The 8,530-nt window shown below is 37.4% G+C and overlaps 1 pseudogene; it reads right to left on the bottom strand.

Moving 5' to 3' along the window:
- Positions 1–4,657: 4,657 nt before the first annotated feature.
- Positions 4,658–6,016, bottom strand: LOC107541194 (eukaryotic translation initiation factor 2 subunit 3, X-linked pseudogene; annotated as a pseudogene).
- Between the last annotated feature and the right edge of the window lie 2,514 nt (positions 6,017–8,530).

Raw genomic sequence — 8,530 nt, 5'->3', positions numbered from 1 at the left:
TTTTATTGATTTTTTAGAGAGAGGAAGAGAGAAGGAGAGAGAAACATTGATGAGAGAGAAACATCAACATTGATTGGCATGCTCCCCACTGGAGATTGAGCCTGCAACCCAGGCATGTGCCCCAACTGGGAATCGAACTGGTGACCTCTTGGTACATGGGTTGATGCTCAACCACTGAGCCACACCGGCTGGACAAAATCTTACTTTTTTGACAGCATGGATGGACTTGGATATTATTTTGCTAAGTGAAGTTAGCCAGTCAGAGAAAGACAAATGCCATATGATCTCACTTATATGTGGAATCTAATGAATAGAATAAACTGATGAACAAAATAGGAACAGAGGCCTGGATACATGGGATAGACTGAAAGCTGTCGGAGGGGAGGGGTTGGGAATGGATGAAAGAAGGTGAAGGGATTAGCCAGAGAACGTATATGCATGACCCATAGACAGACAACACTGTGGTGATGGCCAGCGGGAGGGGGTGGGGGCTCGGATGAGGTGTTCAAAGGGGGGAGGGAGAGTAGGGATATCTGTAATTAAAATAATAATACCTTTCATTTTCCAATAAAAATTTTTAAAAATAGGATCAAAACTCTTAACAGAGGCAATGTATAAATAAAAAATCCAAGATTAGATTCAAAGACAAATCATTAGAACTACTATGTGAGTTCAGCGAGTTTACTGGATACATGATTAATACTTTTAAAATCTATTATATTCCTATATGCAATCAATAAACATTTAGATATATAGTTTTATTTTATTTTTAACTTTATTTTTATTGTTGACACCATTACAGATGTCCCCATTTTTAAAAGATCCTATTTATAATAGCAACAAAACAAGATCCTTAGGAAAAAAACTTAGAAAAAATGTACAATAGATTCATGGGGGGGGGGAGGGGTTTATTGAAAGCACTAAAGAAAGCTTAAATAAATGGGAAAGTCTGCATGGAAAGAAAGACTCAGTGTTACAAAATCATCAGTTTTTCTCAAGATAAACTAGCCAATGCAATTCTGATTCTTTAAAAAAATTGGACAGAGTTGAGCTTTAAAATATTTTTTGTATACTTTTTTCACAATATTTTAAGTTTAAGTTTAATAGAGTAAAAGGAAGTTCAATGAAGCTTGACAATTCAAAAGGAGACAGAGTCCTGATAGCACTGTGATTGACTGTCTCAGAAATAATCATACATAAGGCACACAAAATTGGCAGATTTTAGAATCTCGGCTACTTCTATTTTGCTGTAGCTTTTCCTATTGTTATTAACTAGAAAATCCTTGAACGAGCTTTTATTAGGAGTCAGGGATGAGAGTGAGGGCCTGGAGAGACTATGTCACTTCCCTTTGCCTGGTGTGCGGAGGAAAATAAAAGGGTAACCAGGGCCACAAGGGCAAGGAAAGGAGACAGAGCCATGGGGGCTGGCCACAGGGAAGGAAGAAGAATTTCAGGAACCCATGTGGGCTTGAAAAGATCCCTGGAGTTTCCTGATAGGCTGCTTAAAACAAATGGCATAACAATACAAATAAAATTAATAAAAAATGGGGGGGGAACAAAGGTAAATAAGCTAATTGTGCTAATTGTAAGAGTTATTCTCTGTACTATGATCAAGTTTCAAATTTGATTCTGAGATTTCTATCTGCCAGGAGAGGGGAAAAAGGAAAGTATGACAAACGTTATATGCTCATTTCTAGAAAGTGTGTATGAAACAGCTGTCAGTCTAGATTCTCACCTGCAAGAAACAGATGCTGTCTGCAGCCGAGTTAAGCAAAAGCATAATTTACTAAACAGATATTGGATAGCTCACAGAATCCACCATGATGGATAAAGATACGGGCTAAGCTACTAGGAAAAATGCACTGAAAGATGTGCTAGAATTGGTCTGGAGATAAAAGCTGTTTCCACGAGCGCTGCAGATGCTGCTGCTCCCATCTGCAGAGCTAGGGTAGCTAGTGTCAAAGCCGGTATGTCAGCTTCTGCTCGGTAAAGACGAGATTGTGTGTCTATGCCTTAGATGCAGAAGAGGAAGGGAAACTAAGCATCTGACATTTTTAGCTTCTGTCTTACAAAACAAATGTTTATATTTGTAAGATTAGGGATTCAGCAAACAAAAAATGGTTCTGCTGCTGGGCAGTGAAAATAGATGACAAATGTCCTGACAAAACCATATATGGTACACTTCTGAGTTTGTGTGTGATCGATGACATCAATTCTGGGAAAGATTTAAATTAAGAATGCAAGTTGTTACTCATAAGTAGCATACAATCCAGAAATTCCACTTCTGGGTACCTGAGAAAACAAAACCACTAATTAGGCAAGGTACATGCACCCCTATGTTCACTGCAGCATTATTTACAATAGCTAAGATATGGAAGCAACTTAGGTGTCCACTGATAGACGAACAGATAAAGGTGTTTATATATATAATGAAATAATATTCAGCCATAAAAAAGAATGAAATATTGCCATTTGTAACAGAGATGGATCTACAGGGTATGCTAAGTGAAATAAGTCAGGCAGAAAAAGACAAATGCCATATTTCATTTATATGTGGAATCTAAAACAAAACAAATGAGCAAGTAAAACAAAACAGAAACAGAGTCATCAGAGAAGCTGATGGTTGCCAAAGAGGAGAGTATTGGGAAATGGGTGAAAAAGGTAAAGAGGAATAAGAAGCATAAACCTCTAGTTATATATATATATATATAAAAAGTCACAAGGATATAAGGTACAGCAGAGGGAAAAATTGTCGACATTATTGTAACAACTTTGTATGGTGACAGATAGTTACTCACCATTGTGGTGACTGCATTGTAAAACATAAAAAAGTCAAATTACTATGTACAACTGGAACTAATATATTATTGTGTATCAACTATAACTTCTTTAAAAACAGAAATTACTTTGAGTTGTAAAAATGATTGTTACTTGTGCCCATATTGACTTACTGATCTAACCATTCTCAATTCAATCATGTGTTATGACGCTGCATTTATTTTACTCTTAACGCATCCATATATGTAACTATTGGATTAATTTAACTTGATCCAAGGGTAGAATCCCGAATTCAGGAAGGAGTAGATAAAATAGCCAATCCTTTTTATTATCTCTAAGGGCTCTTAATAAAGCCGAGTTCATCAGTTATAAAAGCAAATGATTATGCCAAGAACAGAAATATCAACATATAATGCTTGTTTACTGTGGAATAAAATTAGCCACTCTACGCCTGGAAACTGAGATGTCCACCAAAATATAAATCTCAAAAGTGGCGGATTTCCATGAAGAAGTAAAAATTGCAATAATTATCAGAAGCTCTTGGGGAGATGACTGATTCAACTACATGGACAACCATCTCAAAACAGGCCCTGGTGTCTTCCCCGCGATGTTCTCTGGGTGCAGATGAGGAGGAAGGAGCCCATGAGTGTGTGTTTCTTCCTGTGGCGTTGAGTGGAACCTGCTCCGTCAAATGGCTTCAGCTGCAGGCGATTTCAGAAGGCGGGTGCAAGGACGGCAGGACAGTCACAGCGCGCCGCGGGTGACCGAGGCTGAGGCGTGCTTAGGCTTGCTGCGAAATGATGATCTCTGGAAAGTTAGCTTGAAACTATAACGAAGACTAAAAAAAATCTCCAGGGCTAACTCTTAACCAGTATCTAAAATGCCATCTACTGATAACATAATGTGTGTAATTAGAAAGAAAGGCTCCTGGAAGGAGAAGAGATGAAAAATACAGAGCAGAGACCCTGGCAGAAGAAGGCCCCGAGCAGCCGCTCCCAGGGCTGCCGTCTTCCCCAGGGGCTCTCTTCTTCCCACCACCCTCTCATCTGAACGCTTCTCCTCTCTGCTGCTCTTGCTCCATGAACCTAGGCCCTGTGTGAGTCATTTTTGCCAGTATGCAGACAGGCCTTCATAATTGGTAAACCGCATGAAAAAGCAACCCTGACTCACTTAAAAAACAAAACAAAAAACATATACTATACATTAGACATCAGAGCCAGGATGAATTAGAGAAAAAAGGGTTCCGGGCAGAAAGAAAATGACCTAATAATACATGAGGTTGCTTTGGTACTTGTTACTACTGATCAATAAGGATTGATTTTGTTTGTTTGTTTTTTTGTCTAAAGGATAATTTTCTTTGACCTTATTAATTCATTTTCACTCAACATTGCAAAGATAAAGCAACATAAAATATGAGGCAAAGGGAGGCTGGTCTTCAAGAATTTGTGTCTTCAAGTTTTTACTGGTATAACAATCCTTCCAAGCCTGGAGCTACTCAAAGATGAATCATGAATATAAGGAGAAAAACTTTACTACAAACAGGTTTGGTGGTATGTGAGCTACAGCAACGGCCGGTTGTAGCAAATAGTTTCATTCAAACCTGAATTGATATATAAATTAGACATTATTTGGGAATGATTTATTTATCCTGAAATGTAAATTCAACCCCACATTATGCCAATTTTGGTGATTATGCTAGACCTTATTTTAGTACTAGAGGTTAAATTTTTATCACCAAAAAACGAGAATAACAGCTACTACTAAGGTAATGAGCTGTGAAATTCATTCCCCAGTATTGTTTTGAAACTATACCCATAAGGTTGTTAAAAAAAAAAAAAAAAATCTGAATTTAATTAAATGCATTTTAAACTGGAATTCTTCAGTCATCATCTATTTTTGGCTTGTCATTCCTTTTCTTATTTGACCCCATCCAGTTAAACACCAGTGTTTATCAATTCTTCCACTAAGCGCAATTTTTTCTCCCGCTTCTGTGCACATAGAATTAATCAAAACGATTTTGCCCAAATCAGCCTGAACTGCACCTAACACTTCCTCCTGTTGACAGGGATCCTATGTTCATCATGAACACGTCACTCTTAGACCATTTTTGCACCTTTGCTGCTTTCCTGTCTCCTTCAGTATGTGCACCTAGAAGCCTTCCAAGCAGGAACTAGGAGGGTTCCAATTCTGTGAAAATCTGTGAAAAGCTCCAACTGCATCAAGCACCTGCCCCACCATTCTGTCAGTACCAAGTGGAGTCAATTTTTGTTCCTACTTCAATAAGACCTCCTACAGCAGCGTAATGGAGATCATCACATTACACAAACAGTGATACAACTTTGGAAAAGACTGGCTTACACGTGAGTTTTCCTTCACTATCTTTGGAAACAGCACCAGGTCTGACTTCTACCTCCTGGTCCACCTTTAGCATTCCTTTTAGAATATTACTGCCAGCTACATTCCCTGAAGGTCATCAACTTCACAGCCAGGTTTGTTGATATCAAAGACTTAATAACAATAAGTGGGAGCTGTGAAGTAAAGTCTCTTGGGGTATTGAATTTTTCTTTACTATGTTCTCACAGACAACTTTAATATTGTGTTTCAGCTGAGCAGAAATTGGAATAGTAGAATGCAATCTTCTTAGCTTATTTTTTTGTTTTGTTTTGTTTTTTTCCCCTCTCTTTTACCAAATGGATTTTATTTTGTAGAATCAAAATATGCTTCAGTTTCATGATTTCTATAGCACTCAGGCGTTTAGAAGTCTAAGGCTGAGAACAAGACTCATGACCAGCTATCAACAGAAGAGCTGCATCCATTGCTGCTACTCTGTGAAGCACAGTAGTCATCAAAATATCGTGACCAGGATAGTCAAAAAAGGAGACATGACTGACTCATTTGAAATTCCCCAGATCCCTGGAATGAGTAGGAAACTCGTCAGGTGTGCTATTTCTACAGGATCTACAGCATTCTGGCTGAGGACAACTTGAGTCATGAAGTTTCTAAATCTTAGCATTAGCATATCCAAGCTTGACTGCAATATTTCTTTCTAGTTAACTTTTGAACCTGATGGTGTGAACTCCAGAAATAGCTTTTACAACTGTGGATTTCCCATGAGCTATCTGACCAATTGTACCTACATTAATTGTGGCTTGTTTGCTGATAACTTCATGCGAAAGTGCCACAATTTGGTAACATCTAAGGTGGCAAGATTCTGGCCCAGAACTCCACCCCTGGCCATCTTGTCCAGAGAGAAGAATTGGTTTTTAACACCATGTTTTCAGCATATGATTGCCTCAACCCACTTAGAATATCATTAGGGTCAATGTTATTCAGAGATTGTCCTTTTTTTGGAGGAAAATTGCTTAGAGCTAATATCATGAGATTTTGATCTACTTATTATTCTTTTAGTGAATAGACGGCAATAAATTAAAACCAACATACCTTTAAAAAAAGCGATTGGTTTAGGTTGGTGTCCCCTCCCCATTTTCCATTAATATTCCTGATTACAACACACATATACACACACACAATCGCTGCCTGTTCCAAGAATATGGCAGACTAGAAAATGTAAAAATCTTTCACCATAGAAAGTTAGAAATGCTGGAGAAAATATAGCAAATATTCTGTTACATGCATAGGTAAGATTTCAATAAAGTGAAAGAATTTCCAAGGGCTCCAAAACAAAGGAACTAAAAAATATATCAGTAAGAGGATGGGAAGGGAGGATTCTAGTATCAGGGATCAATATTTGGGTAATAATAGCCACTCTCTCTGATGGAGATAAGACCTCGAGACTATGAAAGCAGGAATTAGAATTGAAATCCCTACATAGAATCAGATATCTGGAAGAGCTATAAACTGATGATTTAGGAGATCCTAGAAAATATGGCAAAGAGAGATGACAATGCATAAGATTGTGCCACTTGCTGCCATAAGTGGATTTCTATGGATAAAGCCGCACTTAAAATGAACTCATTTTCCAAAATACAAAACTCATAAAGTACAATCTTCTGTGAACAAATGTCAGCAGATGAAGATATAGATTAAATTCCTAAGAACATGAGGTAATGGAGAAGTCAGCTCAAATTGTCCAATAAAATTATAAAGGAGATAAAAATATGATCAAAATGTAAAAACTATATGTTTTTAAATGTACTTTAGAAAACAAAGTAAATTATAGAAATGAAAAATATAGTCATTAAAATAAAAATCATTGGAAGGGTTAAATAGCAAATGAACGCAGCTGAAGAGAAGGTTAGGCAACTGGATAATAGACCTGAAGAAATACCTCAAGAGAGGGGTATAGGAAAAAAGAGAGGGTGAATATGCAATAGATATTAATTGAAATGGATTATAAGAAGACTAGCATAAAATCTAATAGAAGTATCAGGTGGAAAGAACAGAAAGAATGAGAGAATGGAGAGAATGGAGGCTTGATAGGGAATGTTTGAGGGAAATATAAACGCTGAAATGTTCACCAAAATTATAGACATCAAATGCTTAGATTCTGGAAATAAAGTAAGTTCCAGGCTGGAGAAATTAAATTCATACTTAAACAAAGGTGATGAAACTACAAAATTCCACATAAAGTAAAATTCTTAACAGCACCTAATGATAAAAGATTACTACAAAAAGGACACTCATCACTTAACAGTAGATGTTTCACAATCTGCAGCAATAGAAGTCATAAATCAGGGGAAAGAATTACCAGAACATACAGTCAACTATGCCGGATGACCTCAAAAATGAATTCCTTATGAGAAAAAAAGAAGTTGAATTATCTCTTTTCCTGTCAATGAATGCTTGGCAGCAATTCAGTAAATTTGTGAATAGCCTGGCAACTGAAGACTGAACCCAGCAATTGAAATGAATGTTAAATCACAGGTATTTCCCAGTAATTCAGGCTATGTAATTCTGTGAAGGAATGTGGTTGGGTTAATGGTAAAGTGGGGGAGCTGGAAATTCTTACTGAAGAAATAGCATATGATAACTGTACAATGCCAGATGTTGGGGTCATCTAATCTAGATTTTGACTATTTAGACAACAAGTCAGCAGAATTTAATTTACATTAGATTCTAATGCACTGACCTGTAAAGGCTGTCACTTAATATCTTAATGCTTGATAGTATGTATATAATAAAAACAAAGCTATCAATGTATTTCAAATGGTGTGCTTTTTAATCCATTCATCTACTTATGGGCACTTGGGCTGTTTCCAGATCTTAGCTATTGTAAATTGTGGTGCTATGAACATAGGGAGGAGTCAATGGGGGGAAAAGGGGGACATCCAATATTTTCAACAATGAAGATACAAAAAAAGAGAAAGAACAGGTTCTTCATGTATTTGAAAGAAACCCCATCATTTAATTATCAAAAATATGTATAAAATGCCTCCTTTGTGCCAGGTATTGTTGTAAGTACTTAAGATGCATCAGTTACTAAAACAGACAAGAGATTGGTGCCTTTAAAAAGTTTGCATTTTAGCATGAAGGAAAAATAATAAACTAGCTGAAAAAAGAGAAAGAAGCAAGTGAATTATACAGCATGTTTGAAAGTAGAGGTGCTAGAGAACAGGTGAAAGTAGTGTAGGTAAGGAAGCTCAGCAGAGGGGTGTGCAGGCTGCAAGCAGCATGGAGTAGGGTGGCCCAAATAAGAAAATGACACCTGGGCTTGCCGGGCGTGGCTCAGCGGTTGAGCGTTGACCTGGGATCCAGGCGATCGGGGTTCAATTCCCGGTCAGGGCACATGCCC

Source organism: Miniopterus natalensis, chromosome 12 (genome assembly GCF_054644295.1).
Source record: "Miniopterus natalensis isolate mMinNat1 chromosome 12, mMinNat1.hap1, whole genome shotgun sequence".
Lineage (NCBI taxonomy): Eukaryota > Metazoa > Chordata > Mammalia > Chiroptera > Miniopteridae > Miniopterus > Miniopterus natalensis.
Note: the sequence above shows the minus strand (reverse complement) of the source record. Positions and strands in the feature narration are given on the sequence as shown.